The sequence below is a fragment of the Orbicella faveolata genome, unplaced genomic scaffold, assembly GCF_042242905.1.
Source record: "Orbicella faveolata isolate gen_17 unplaced genomic scaffold, um_ofav_v1 contig_36, whole genome shotgun sequence".
NCBI lineage: Eukaryota > Metazoa > Cnidaria > Anthozoa > Scleractinia > Merulinidae > Orbicella > Orbicella faveolata.
In genome coordinates, this window is record NW_028301565.1 from 9,786,027 (window position 1) to 9,801,315 (window position 15,289).

General features: G+C 38.4%; 2 long non-coding RNA genes across 2 annotated transcripts; both read left to right on the forward strand.

Moving 5' to 3' along the window:
* The first annotated feature begins 1,329 nt into the window (after nucleotides 1-1,329).
* On the forward strand, nucleotides 1,330-11,688 carry LOC149102232 (uncharacterized). The gene is made up of 3 exons (XR_016202465.1): nucleotides 1,330-1,365; nucleotides 9,903-9,971; nucleotides 11,661-11,688. It is a non-coding gene; the product is annotated as an uncharacterized LOC149102232 (long non-coding RNA).
* Nucleotides 11,689-14,034: 2,346 nt separating this feature from the next.
* LOC149102233 (uncharacterized) lies at nucleotides 14,035-14,617 on the forward strand. The gene is made up of 2 exons (XR_016202466.1): nucleotides 14,035-14,197; nucleotides 14,398-14,617. It is a non-coding gene; the product is annotated as an uncharacterized LOC149102233 (long non-coding RNA).
* The last annotated feature ends 672 nt before the right edge of the window (nucleotides 14,618-15,289 follow it).

Sequence of the window (15,289 nt, forward strand, 5' to 3'; positions counted from 1 at the left end):
ATATTTATGAAAGTTTTAAATAATACTTAACACTACTTACAATATAATACTTAAATTACCTGCACCACGATTCAAAAACTGCCGACGGTGATGAGTGCTTATGTTACTACGAAAACACATTCGAAAAACTTAAAAAGGAAACTTAAATTGTGCCACAGTAGTTAGATTTCCGTAGGATGCTAATATTTCTACATTAATTAACTTTGTGTTTGTCTACTTTTCCACAGGATTGTTTCATGGCTGGTTGCTTTTTTTTCCCAATTGATCTTTCAAAGTTATCGATTCTTTATTGAGTATTCATCTTTTATTTTTGTTGATTTTCGGCAATTTCAGGAAGCTTTTCCATCATTTTACATTGATTTATTACTGTTACTATGAAGCGTTCATTTTTCAACTCAGTAGAGGTGATCATAAGGGCAGTGTATAAATGATTACAAATATCCTGTTGTTTAGTCGGATTCAAGGGATAATCATATCATAACTTGTCGCCTACGGACATACAATAAAAATTCTATCTACTTGTTGGTGAAGAAGGGGCGTTGTCTAAACCATTTTTGTTATGTTGTTTTTACATTTTAATGTGATTCACACTACTTAGCACTACCTCTAAACACTTGTACGGATACTTACGTACATTACTAACAAAACTGGTTATACAATGCGATTACTTATACACCACTTGCAATACGATACGATTACAGATGTAATACAATACGAATACTAATTCTTCTTTTGATTCTAATACTTACACTTCTTACAATAAAATACGATTACTGATGCTACTGATGCTAGCTACTTGCATTGTTTAAATTTTACTGCTCCTGTTGCTGTAGGACAATGATATCATAAGCGGAACTTTGGGGGTTATCCCTAGTTGGCCAGGATCCTACCCAATTCAGTTTAGTTGCCTTAAAAATAAAAATACGATTATTTAATTAGAAGTTGGCACACGCGAAAAAGGTCAATAAAATATAGAACTGCGAGTTCAGTTTGCTTTCAGAAATTATCATAGACAGTGAACCATTTACAAGCAAAGCCGTTGCAATAATTATTGGCGTAAGGTCCTACAAGTTTGCAAGTCTGTCAAGCCGCACTGTAGCTGCAAATAAGATTTCGAACACTAATACGATGGGTATTTGCAAGTATGACATTTACATGTAACTTAACCCTTGATATGCTTCCAAAGAAAATTTCGTGAACTTTCATGTAACTGTCATTTTGTAAGAGCCGAGGTTACACGGATATGATATCCTTTGCTCAAAAGTTCCTTTGTTAGATTCTACGAACTTAACGGAATACGCCCTCTTTTACTGGTGTACACGTGATTATAACAATTCTACCCAAGGCTGGTTAAAGATGCAAAAGGTAAGACGTTTATCAATTGCTGACGCTCGTAATGTTCCTCAGATAAGTTGTCCTGCTGTAGTTCCTACTTTTCTTGATAATGCTTTACTCCAACGATAGGCTTTTCATCTGCTTTAATCGATTAGTGAGACCATGCCAACACTAACGAGGGTCTGAATGGGGTTAACCGACTAGCCACAAAGGGCGAAAAATATTACTGACTACCGACTAAACCAGGAAAAAATTACCGACTAGCGACAACAAAAATTTTAAAGTAAGCAAAAGCTTTATGAATGTGTCAATGTATTTAACCGACAACCGACATGGTCCGACGTTATAGGGATGTTTGAATTCAGAAAGATCAGCATTTTGAATTTATTTCTAGCTAAGGAAATGTCCAGATCCTTTCGTAGGCTCTATTTCACCTGACGTAACCACATTAATTCCAAATTTGTATGGTAATCATACGGTTTCGAGTTCAATTTGGAATTAATTTGCACGAGCTTCGGCTGGTGCAATTTCAGCTTTTTGAAAAATAGGTATCCAAAGGGTACATGTGTGGGATACAATCTTATTCGCATTAACGGATATACACGAGCCGATGACAATGGTGTGGTATACCACAGGTATCCCACACAAAAACTCACAAGTGCAAATTAATTCCAAATTGAACGAGAAAAACCGTATGATTATTTATTGGTAATATAAACATGAAAAAATTTGCGCGGAGGAAGTGCCGAGGTCTCCTTCTTGAAGCCATTTTTTCTCATTCGAGAAAACTTTTTTCAAAGTTTCTGGACAAAATTTTCGTCATCATTTTACGTGATATCATTGGCTTATAAAATTTCCTATTGTCTTTCAGCCAATCATAATCCAGAATTACGATGTGTAATTTGCACTTGTGTTCCCTTTTTGCACTGGTGTTACACTTGAACTGCACTGCTCTCAGCCAATCAGAATCGAGTAATTTTTCCATGCATATTATTAAGTCAATTATAGGATTTCCTCTCTTCAAATTACTTTAAAGCCACAGGATCCTTCTATTCTGGGGGTAGCGGGGGTATCATTTCTAGAACAGCGGCTCGTAATCTAGCCGACGAGACGCCCTGCTGTTGTATTTTCACTGCCTGTTGTTCATTCATACGGTCGGGCCATGAGTGGAATTGTTAAAGTCAGGGTGAGTTTTTTTTTTTGAAAAAATAGAGGTCGCCATCGAACGCCATCGAAGCCGGTTTCCGGTGGAGAAATAAACTCATAAAGGAGTATCTGAGCTAAAAAGAGACATGTTACGGATTTTTTAGGACTAAAGGAACAGGCATATGAATATTGGAATTGGCGGGTGCTCGTTAAAGTTATTTCGCCTGGCCAAATCGCCTGCGTCCAAATGCGAAAATTCTGCAATTGTGACGGATGGGTAGTGGCAAACAAAATTACGTATCCTAAGAGCTGGAGTGGGTGTTTCACTCTTTGTCTAATTTACCTCTCCTGATCTACTTCGATGCCCCGTAATCGATAGGAAAACAAAGTCACATCTAGAATAAAGCTTTGGTGATTTTATCGGTGTACTAGATTTGCAAACGAAAGTGGGGTTGACGATCACGTTGCTTAAAAAAACAAACAAAAAAAAAAACAGAGTTAACGAGGTTTAAAGTGCAATTAAATAATGAATTATTACAAGTTTTACACTTCGTCTAGAGTTTTAAAACTTTAAGTCTTAAAACTGCGCAAAATACATAAAAAAATGTTATGATTAACTTGCATTTTTAATTATTAAGGGACCGTTCATTTTTTATAAGGTAGGGGGGGCTGGTGGGATTTGGGGGGGGGGCATGCGAAAAAAAATGGCTTTCGCGGGGGGGCCATCCCAAAAAAATAAGGGAAAAAGGGGGGGTCACGTGAAATATTTTAGTAAAACTTTAAAATGGCATAATGTTTGAATATCAAAAAAATTGCTATAGAATAAACATAGAAGGCAGGATACAAATTTATTACAAACTTTCCTTCTGCTTTAAAAAAACGTTTGGCGACAAAAAGCATTTGTAGCCACTGAAAAGAAGTATTTAACACTGTTATTTTCGAATGCAACTTTCACCGGCACTCATCTTCATCTCCGCTGTCGTCGAGTTCTTCGTCGCCGCTTGTGCTGCTATGGGAGTCTCTTTCACCAATGCTGCAAGAAGCAGCAATGCTTTCCGTCAGAGTGTACTCTTCAGGGTACATGAAGGTGTAAACATAATCTCTGACTTCCTGCTCAAGGTTGGTGGTGATTCTGCTTCTTGCAGCATTGGTGAAATAATTCCCTTCCAAGAGCTGGGCGATGTATGGCCCATCTCTTCTAAATATCGACGTGGCAACATCCTCAACTTTAAGACACTCTTCCGGGACGGCCGTTCTAGGAGGGTACACAAGGCATTGTGGAAGATCATTTCCTAGCGGGTTTCCAACACAGATTCCATAAACTCGTTGGACGTTGTTTTCAGTCCGCTTCCTCTTTCTTTCATTTGACTTTCTGCGGTTTTCTTTTTTCCTTCTCCTTTTGTTGATGTGCTGTTTGAGTATGCCCTTGAATATGCTGTTATAATTGCTCTTCTTATATTCTAGTGCTTCCATGTCCTGCGTGACCTTCATCAACTTAGCTTCTGTACATTTGATCTGTTTTACAGTAAGGTAAGGTAAGGTAAGGTAATTTATTTTACGTCAAGAACACGGGGAGTGGTTGCCCAAGTCTCCCGAGCCAGGGGCTCATGATAAAAGTGTTTGACATACATGTTAAAAAAAAGATTTAAAAACTATATATTAAAAAATACAAAATTATCATACTATTAATATCTTAAAAAATATGCGTTGAAAATACAATATTAAAAAACGATAAAAATACAACATGTAAAGGAATCATTTAAGACAAGAACTGCATTGGCAGCCACCAAAGTTTATTGTATTAAGATGATTGATAAAAGCTGGAACGTGTGCTGCATTTTTTGCTGCCGGCGGTAACTGATTCCAAATTCTAGAGATGATATAAGAATACGAGCCGTGGAAGAATCTACTATTGTAAGGGCGTTGTTCTACGTTTAGCCCGCTGCTTCTAAGATTGTATGGCGTGACCCGGGGCTTGAATAAGTTGGTGATATAACGTGGGCCATTTTCTTTAAAACACTTAAAAAATATTATCAGAGATTGTTCAATACGTCTATGTTCTAGCGTTCTCATGCCCAGCAGTTTGAGTAATGACTCATAATTAGAAGTTTTCCCCGTGTTCATTACTGTTCGTAGACCGTAGTAGTTAGCGTCTTCCACTTTTTTGTTGAGCGTTTTACCTATACCAATCAGTAAGGAATTACAATACTCAAAATGCGGTATTATAAAGCTCCTGTATAAAAGTAATAAAGTATCTATGGGTACTAAGCGCTTGAGGCGACGAAGTGCGGCAATCTTAGCGTATACTCTTTTCAGCATTACATTTGTGTGTTCTTTGAAAGATAACTTATTGTCCAGACATACTCCAAGGATCTTTAAATGTTCTTTGATATCGATTAAGGTGCCATCAAACTCCAAATCGTAATTGTATGTTGAATTCCCAAGAATCATTGCTTGTGTCTTGTCCCCGTTGGCTTGAAGATAGTTGTAGTTAAGCCAGGTAGATAGTTTTTCCATGTCTTGATTTAAGACGTGTTGAAGCACAAGAGGACTTTCGTCCGCCATATATTCGGTTGTATCATCCGCGTAGAGGCGGAGGGAAGAGACGGAAACAGATTCGTTCATGTCGTTCATAAAGATGTTAAACAGTAAGGGGCTAAGGAGACTTCCCTGCGGTACGCCGCACTGTAAAAGTGACCAGCTAGAACACGTATTATTGCATATTACCCTTTGTTTACGGTCATGCAAAAATGATCTTAAAAGTTGTAGGGCTGGTTCTTGCAAGCCATACGCTTTTAACTTTGCTAGCAGCAGATTGTGGCAAATGCAGTCGAAGGCCTTGGAGAGATCGATAGCAACTACACCCACTTCTTTTTTTTCATCAAGTGCGCGTCTCCAATCATCTGTTAATTTGATCAACGCTGTAGCGCAGGAGTGTCCCTTAAGAAAACCCGACATGTTGGGCGAGAAAATTGGTGCAAAAGAGGCGTACATCTGGTCGAACAGCACTTTCTCAAATAGTTTAGAGATTGCAGAGATAACGCTGACTGGTCGGTAATTGTTTTTATCGGTCACATCGCCCTTCTTATGGATGGGGGTGACATTACTCATTTTCCATTCTTTGGGCAGAGTACTCGTGCGAATACAGTAATTAAACAAAGACGTTAACGGAGTAGCCACGGCTATAGCGGAAAGTTTAACAATCTTTGGAGAGAAACCGTCGGGGCCAGTGGATTTCTTGGCATTCATTTTTAATACGTAGTTGGTTACGGTTTCCTTGTTGATTTCCTTAAAAGCAAAGTCAAGGTTGTATGATTTGCTTTTAATTGCTGCTATGCTAGGATGGTCGCCGAAATTCTCTTCCGTTAAGCTCAAGGCTGAGTCCTCTATATTCTTGGATTTATAAAGAAGTCGTTAAATACGTTGCTGGGATTAGATACGAGTTTCCCATCATCCAGAAGATGGATGTTAGCTGTGCCATCAGTGTTAGATTTGTTGTTCGGAAGAAGAGGTTTCATCTTTTTCCAGAATAAACCAGCAGATGATGTTCCTGAGGCTGCATCGGCGCAGAAATTTTTGACTGCTCTTCTCTTTAGACCTGTAACTCTGTTCCGTTGTTCTTTGTACTTACACCAGTTTGAATCTGTTGGCGCGCGACGGAATTTCTTGTAGAGTCGGTTACGTATGCGAATCTGCTTTTGAATGTCTGGGCTGATCCACGGCAATTGGTTATTACGAAGCTGTATTCGTTTTACAGGTGCGTGCTCGTCTAGGACTTGTTTATATAGGCCAGACCAATGTGCCCATATATCATCGATGTTGTCATAAATATAAGCGCTGTCCCAGGGGACGTTTCTGAGATCAGAAAGAAATGTGTTCGAGTCCAAATACTTCAGGGATCTGAATTCTATTGTTCTTGCCTTAGGTCTCGGTAGCTTTTGTTTCCTCACAACAAAGATCAGGTCGTGATCGCTAATCCCGACTTGCAAAATTCCACTTGTCGCCAATCTCTCAGGGTGTGATGTTAAAACAATGTCAAGTAGAGTTCTTGAATAATTAGTTGTTCTTGTAGCCTCGTGAATAACATTCGTTAGACAGAATTGTTGGCTGAACTTGGTCAGATCTTTATTAGGGCCATTTGGGTTATCAGGTGATTCAAGCATGTTCATATTAAAGTCCCCGATAAACATGACTTCTTTACATTAAAACTGTGGGCAAATTCTTCGCCCTGCTTTAAAGCAAGCCCATTGGACTGAAAGAGTGTGGAATCGTGTTCCTTTACATCTTTCAATATGACATTCAACTTTTCCACCATTGCTCTGTGCTCTTTGATGGAGAAGTTCAGTTTTCTTCCATCACTGGGCTTCAACTGGTACCCTTGCATGGAAAACTCACTCGCCCTTTCTGAACAGCCATCCGCACCTAGAAAAATTGCTTCTTTTGCTTGTAAGATGTCAAACTGCCTGGATCGTTCAGCTGTAAACCTTTTCTTAAACGACTCGTCGCTTTCGCCATTATTGCGCATTTTGGAATGAGCCTCTTTCATGATGCTCATGTAGTAATGCGCTCTTTCCCCGATTGGATTAACAATATAAAGAAGAAAGAGCATGGAAGTGGCAGGCTGGTTTTATCTGACCCAGAGAGCGTTGCTCTATTTGCAGATAAGTTTATTCTCAAATCGAAGTTTGTGGTGGATTATCTTCAGCATCTTGAAGTGCTGGAATTTAAAAGGAAAAAGAGAGCAGAAGAAAAGGCAAAGTTAAGTAGGGAGGAGGATTATCCTTGGACTGAGTTGTGCGAAGGTCTAACCAGGCTTAAAAAGCTACGTGTTCCAGAACTAAACAAGTACTCAAACCACCACGGGCTGAAGCAGCATTTGAAAAGCAGCAAGAGTGAGAAAGTAAAGGCAATTGTAAGACATTCATGCTTGCAGCAGAAGAGTCCTCTCAGAGCTGGCCAACCAACACTGAGAAATGCCAGGACATTGACACAAAATGACAACAGGGCAAGTGCTGACAGCAGTGAAACGGATGAAAGTGACAATGATGAGTATGACAGTGATGCCATTGACTCTGAGGGAGGAGATGACTCAGGTGACGTCATTCTTGCATTCATCAATTCAGATGAGGAAGATGCCAATGAGAGGCCAAATGCCACACGCTCAGGGTGAGCCATAACTAGGAGATCCGAAATTGACTTCTCTTTCCTTTGATTTGTTTTTTAAACAACAGCTCTCTGTCGTATAGAGATTGTAAATATTGTCTTCATAGTGAGCACAATAACGTGACTAGGGGGATAATAGAGAAATATTAAAAAAGTTGAAATCTAAATATTGTTTGTTCAATTTTTTTTGGGGGGGGTCATCCCAAAAAATGACCGCTATAAGGGGGGGCCATGTGAAAAAATTGGTAAGCTGAGGGGGGGTCATGCGATTTTTAAATGGTGCTTCCCAAATCCCACCAGCCCCCCCTCCCTCATAAAAAATGAACGGTCCCTAACTGAGATTTACCGACAACTGACACAGGTGGAAAATTTTAACTGACAACCGACAAAGTAATAAAATTTAACCGACAACCGACATGTCCCCCCCCCCCCCCCCCCCAATTCAGACCCTCAATCAACTTCCAATCAAACAGTAAGCAACGAGCTAACATTCAAGCACCAAACTTTGAGCACTAACATAGTCGTCTCTGAATTGGAAAGTATAATATTTATAATATTAATATTAATATTAATAATTATTATTATATGGCTCTGGCTTGTGGCCGATGTAAAGCGCGCTCTGATTGGCTAAGAGCGAGACCTGAGCGGTCATGATGCAGCCGTAATGCCCACGGGCCGATTACGGATTATGCAAATTGGGAAGAGCCCGACTCTGAAAATTCAAGCGCATTGAAGCGATGAAAGCCGATTAAAATCAGTAAGAGAATGTAAGTAGCTAAAAGATATTTCCTTAATAAAATTTATATAGATGATTTACCAGCCGGACACCTTGGCGGGCACTAGTGAAAAACAATCAAAGTTTGCCGAGTCTTAAGTAAAGCTAAAATCGCTAAGTGAAAAACACCATCGGCAGATCTGTCATGCATCCTGAGCAGAACACAACAAAGAAACTAATAAGATATCATCTTAGTTACAACGATTACAGAAATATTAAACTCCGTCACAGTTCTCATCAAATATATTCCCTTGCTTTACACAAGCAAGGGTAAATCAGCTTCCAGGATCATCAGATGTAAACAATCGGGCGGTTGCTGTCGGTAGCAGTGTTTCTAATAACTACAGGAAGTTTTAGACGTTCACAAGGCTTGAAAAGTTCATCCATAAATCCCAGAATGAAGAAGGCGAAGATATGTTGTCGAAAGCGAATGCGGAGATCGAGTTATTCTGAGCAGTGCATTCTGAAGCATTAGTATTTTGTTTCACCAAAAGACCGTTGGTTTGGACTATTTTGAAGCGTTGGTGTTTCGCCACAAAGGTCGGAAAAACTCCCCCATCAACTTGTGGCACCACTATACTAAAACACCTTTTTGAGGCTGTGACAATCACTTTTCCCATAAAGAAATGTGTATTTTTACGGAATACGTAATACAGTGGTGAAGTTCACTGACTGTGTAGTTTTGCCCTGGGTTTGAGACGATGAATGAATCGGTAAACGCACGCATCGCCGGATGTAAACTGACGACTTCCGCTCGAATATTTTTTTTCTTTTCTTTAATTCATAGGCCATATAATAAACAACTTAATAACCTCGACCGTTCGGTCATTACGGGAAAATCTCAAACCTCGGCCTACCATATTGACCTCGCTATCGCTCGGTCAATACGGCAAGGCCTCAGTTTTAGATTTTCCCGTAACGACCTCACTCTCGGTTATTTAGTAGTTAATAATATTAATGTTATTACTTCCTTGGATTTGATAGTGAAAGTCCATCTGCCAATTGGATAAAGAGGAAGATCGTTTCAATTTAAAAAAATGATTATTTTAGCATATATAAATCAAAACGTATCAATAAAACAGAAACTCATTAGAAACAGAGACCAACGATGCGCTGTGCGGATCACGTTTGGTGCCTTTTTACAATAACAAAATTGGGTTTTATATACACCGTTCGTCAATTATTGATTAGCACTGGCCGTTGTCGAGAGGTTATTTTGGCAGTCAAGACGCGTTCTGGTGGCCGTTGCCGTTGTGGAGAGGTGGCCATTGCTGGAGGTGCCACTGTAGATCTCAGTTGACAACAAGTCCTAATCGTAAGAATTTTGTTGTAGAAAGCTTTCGATAAAGAGAAACTGAGAACAGCTCGGTTAAAGTCGTTCTTGACTTGACCAGTGCATTTATAAGCTCTCCCCAGATCCCCATTACTAAATTTAGCAGTTACATGTTTCAAACACCTTAGGTCTACATTCTTCTCTTTTCAGAACGAGACGTTCGCAATCTTTAATGAATCCGAGTCTTGTTGGAGTTACGATATGGTATTTCAATTTCAAGTAAGTATTATATTGTCATAGTCAGTACACATATATGCTTATGTATGGGTGAAATAAAACAACATGGCAAAAATCAACAAATAACTCTTTCTCCCTCTCTTATTAAAAGTTTTAAGAGGTTAAGAGCCACTGCCTCTGTATTTGGAGAAATGACCAACGCGTAAATTACTAACTGTGTGAATATGAAATCAAGGCAAGCTTCCTTCTTTCTGTACTGGCCTGTTGAAAATGAGGACGACAGCCTAATGAGTTCCGACGAGAGCGCTTTCCATATGCGTGGAAAAAACCGCCATATGAAACAGCAGAAGGTTTGAATAAACAAAATGAAACTGAACGTGATGAATGTGTATCATTTGACAGCATTTGGAAACCTTCCAGTGAAAAGGACTGTTTCATGATCATTTTATGTCCCACCTAAACCGTGCGGCTGCGTACTTCATCAAGGAGCATCGGAATAGTGTGAAAAAGCAAATGGTACATGTACAGTAATTTTCTGATCATTCCGGTAACAACGAGAAAACAGGGATAGCTTAGAAGGTATTCCAAATTGTCCGAACATTTTCCAATGGAAACCGGGTTTTCCATCCAAATTGAAGGGCTCATTCTCCTTTTGGAACAAGAGATAGCATCCCTCAATGCATATAGGAAAACCGACAATCTTCCTTTCCGCAAAGCTTCGTTGTACTTTCTGCAATATATCACAAACGTTTTTCTATAACTCCGCTGTAAAACCGTCTTTACCTTCTAAACATTGGGCAACACCTTTCAGGGGTGGCGGAGTGCATTTTGAATTGGGGAGGGGGCGGGCTTACAAGCGAGCGCCAGAGGCGCTAACTTGTAGGGGGTCTGGAGATATTTGTAAAATTATCGTTTCATGTATTTTTTGTTTGAAAATGGGAAAGAGGGCTAGAGTCGTTCCTGTCTTTTTTATTTCTTCGAGGGACAGGCCATGTTCAGGCGTTGTTTGATCCTCGTTCGTCAGTTTAGAGAATTCTAAGTTCTCAACAAAGTTATTGAAACTTTTTCCCTCTCGCAATTATATGGAATATCAGCAAGTTTCATTGTTGTTTTCAGTCGTTGCGAAAATGGCACATGGAATGCAATTTATCTTTAATTTTTCCAGGGGCAAATTTAATCATTAGCAACCCTGGCGCTGACAGATCCGAATTTTCAGGAAATTAAACGCTTCAAGGATTTGAGCCAGCGAGCTCAAGATATTAAATGCACAGTAGTCCTGAACTTCAACAATTGAGCCCAGATCGTAACGTTGTACGAGATTTAACAATTTTAAGTTTCGAAGCAGTTAACAATTACTTAACTGTTTAATAATCCTGTCCAGCTAATTTCTGATGCGTGACACTAATATTCAAGAATACCAATTATGTTTTGAATTGAAGAGAATGCATTAGGCCGAGAGCGATTAAAGGAGGCCTATATATTCGTGGACTAAGAATGCATGAGCACGTTATTGTAGAATGTATAGACATGCAGTTTTAATAACAATCACGGCATACAATGACACTCTCCCTCAAATGTGATATAAGAGGTCTCATATATTCGCGCTGTAGAATTATTTGATTATTTCATTTGCTTTGTTTGATATCTTGTTCTGGTAACAATGATTATTATATTTATGGGTTATTTATTTATTTATTTATTTATTTATTTATTCTTTCTTGCTGACAAAAGGTATTCGTACTTCCATGTTTCTCTAACTTCGCACTTGAAGGTAAGCCTGCGCTGATAGAGTAGAATTCTAAAATTAAAGGCGAGTTGTCCTTAAAGCTAAAGGCACTCCTAAAGGAATTTACTATCCATGCAGGACAATTATGTAAACATTATTTTGTAGGTTTTAGCTGGTTTTCCTTCTTGTCCTCTCGTTCTTGGAATGGAAATGTACCCCCCTTTTTTACGATACAGCGTGTTCCTGGGTCACCTAAGCTACGCGGATTCTTAGTAGTACCCATTAATTATTTAAAAATGAGTAAAGAGTGAGAAAAGTGATTAATCAGCTCTTGTTTAATCACTGATATTATATATTTGATACAGATAGAAAGATTATATTTTCACGCAACTGAGAAAAAACTTTGAAACCGATGAAGAATCTTTTAATACTTGGACTATTTTTATCGATTTTCGTTGGAGAATTAAAAATCAATACGAACGGATGACTCATCCTTGTTGTCCTATACAAAATTTTCGGTGAGTTTTAGCAGAATCGAATTTTTTATCAAGCTGTTATTGGTGCTTTTCATCAAAACTTTGAAGTTCTGGAAAGAATCGGGGTATAAAAATGCAAAAATTGTCTTAAGAACCGTAATTGCTCAATTTAGAGGCCAGGACGCTAAAATTTATTTTCGATAGCTCAATAGAGGGCGGTTACTTTGTGAAAGAGTACTTCATATTAGGGATGGGCGCTAGTTTCTTTTGGGACACAAGTATTTGATTGTGATAAGGCACTCAAATGTACAACAATAGAAACTTGAACTCTCAATAGAGAAAAGAAGGGGAATGGGAGCGAGCACGAGAACGGGAAGAGTGCCGGCATGATAAGTCACTAAGCTTCGAAACGAGGTTCACTGTACTGCTTCTCATTCAAGGAAATAAGCAAACCTTTTTCTTACCTTTTTTTTAGATATACCTTGGATTCATTTGTCGCCGACAACACCGGAAATCACAGGTGAGCTATGCAAGAGGGTAAAATGAAGAATAAATTCTGACCACTCTCTGTTTAGCAATTTTAAGCTAGCGGATAACCAAACGTTTCTCAAGGCCATCATCAAATATTCTGAGCTATGGTTTTTAATCACATAAGTACAGTGTAGAGATGTATCCTTAATTACAATCTCAATTGGTACGATGACCTATATACATTTAGTTAATGTATTTTATTATTTTTACTGAAATATTACTTCATCGTGATTGGCTAAGAGTTGGCCAATTTATCATTAATTCTTAATTTACACTGCAGTGCAAATTAACGCGCACGTGTTCGTAATTTTCTCAATCATATAATAAATGAGTAATCGTATGAAAGCTCGCACAGTTAAAGATTGACATCAGTTTGTCATGTGTCGGTCCTGTTATTGATCATGAATTTCGTCATAACATTGTCAAAGTAGCTGTGGATCCACAAGGCGATAGCCGAGTGGATCCGCAGACATACTTTGACAATGTTATGACGAAATTCATTGTCAATAACAGGACAGACACATTAAAAACTGACATCAATTTGATTGTCAAATTGTCCGCTCTCGCTCGTTGACGCATCGCATAGATTATAAATTCATGTGTCTGTTTGCTTGTTGACAATAAAAATTAACCAATGGGCGCGCGAAAATTTCTGCAGTTATCGTAAAATTAACGAATCGAATGTGGTCTAGCGTTGTCTGTACTCTTATCGACAACTATGTGCCTCATCACAGTGGTCAAAATGTTGTGGACTCACGAGGCGCAGCCTCGGTATCATGAGATATCCCACGGGTAATTTGTGTTTTTTTGTTATACACACGAGCCTTTAGGCGAGTGTGTATATTAAGAAAATACAAGTGGGAAGTAGGATATTCCATGGTATCTCACGAGAGAGCGTTGCATAACTATTTTATACCATGCCATAGAAAATACAGTGGCCAACATACGCTGCGCGGCTAGTAATGGGAAGGTTGGATGTCATACCGTCGAAACACCGCGGCAAAACGTATGCGCATGCGTCAAGTTTAGTATTTCCGGTTTGCCCGTGTTGTTCGGTGACTCAGATTAATGCTTCTTGTTGTGAATCAGAAGCCACAGATGAAAGAAGAAAGGACCGCAAATACAAAAAAGGTATGTAGACAATAACTTGTTGCAATTACTGGTCCTGGAAATGTTCGTTGGACCCTTTACGAAATACTCCGCAGTGGCCGTCATTACTGATTAGTAAGCCTTTTGTCAGTTCGTGTTGTACATACATACATACATTTGATAAGTAGGTTTTAAAACTATGCAACTGTACAGCTGATGTGGAGCTACTACTACTAAGTCTAGATAAGGAAAACAGAAATTTACAACACAATCGTAATAATACTAAAAATAGTGTACAATAATAGTTAAAAAGAGGGATCAAATAATTTTAAAATATCTGAAGTTAGGGTTCTTATTTATGCCTGTTTTTTTTTTTTTTTCAATTTGTTGCTTGGACTGCTACAAGATTATATCCGTTGAAAATTTTTTTCATGGTGACAGAGAAGGTTCGCAAGTCTATTCGTTGTTTATCGATTTTATTTAGCTTGTAATACTACGAATTTCATAATGGAAGTGATCTCACGATTTCAACTTGTTGAGCTGATCATGAGAAGCTCACTTAAAACTTAAGCAACATGTAATAGTCAAGCGCCTGCATGAAAATACAAATTTTCGGTTTAGAAATAAATTTCAATTTTACTTTCAGAATTTCATGATTACAACAGCAGCAAGACTGCCTTCTTTGGTGAGCCATTCTAAATAAAATGCCAGAGAACTTTGAGGTACCATTGGATTTTCATTCAGGATGGATAGGTCAAAGGAGTCTTCACGTTGTACATTGCCAGTAATAAGAGGCAGAACACCATTACAGAACTGTGTAGTAACTCACTCATTTGAAACAATAAATTTATTAAAATTTAAAATCATTTCAGTGACTTAAATGATTTTCTATGTTACGATAACATGTTTCCTTTATGCACCACTGCTTTGCTAGCCTATCCATGCATATGTACACAAAAAGACTGTTCAACTAACTGGACAAGTTTTTAATTCACAGTATTTTAAAGTTATAGCTTTCAGATTTTAAACTACCGTACTTTAAACTCACTTGAAGTACATTTGAAATCTGAAGGTTTACAAACATTGGCTGCTCCCTGAGGAGCCTGCTTTTTTGACCATCCATATCCCTTCGGCTTGTGCTGAAACTTCAAATTCTTCCAGAATTGATAACATTTCAGGATGCCCCATGTTGCTGGATAAATAATCCCTTTTCTCTTTGAAGTGTATTTGTTTTCTGAGATCTATAAAAAGAATGGCATTATTGCAAGTTAGTTCACTGGAACTACTTTTATGTCTTTACCTTTCAAGGGGTTAAATGTGAAGAAAGGTAAAACATCTAGTAATTTTACTTCATTATATAATAGAACTGACATTTATATTGGGGTAAAGCTGTGTCTGCTGTTCTAGTTAAGAAACATGCAATAATTAATTAAACAGACTTTTTAAACTGAGTGGCCTTATGGTCTTCCCAGGAGACCTGTATTTTAAACACAAATGAGAATAAAACAGGGCAAAGTACCTGAAATATGCTATTGTGC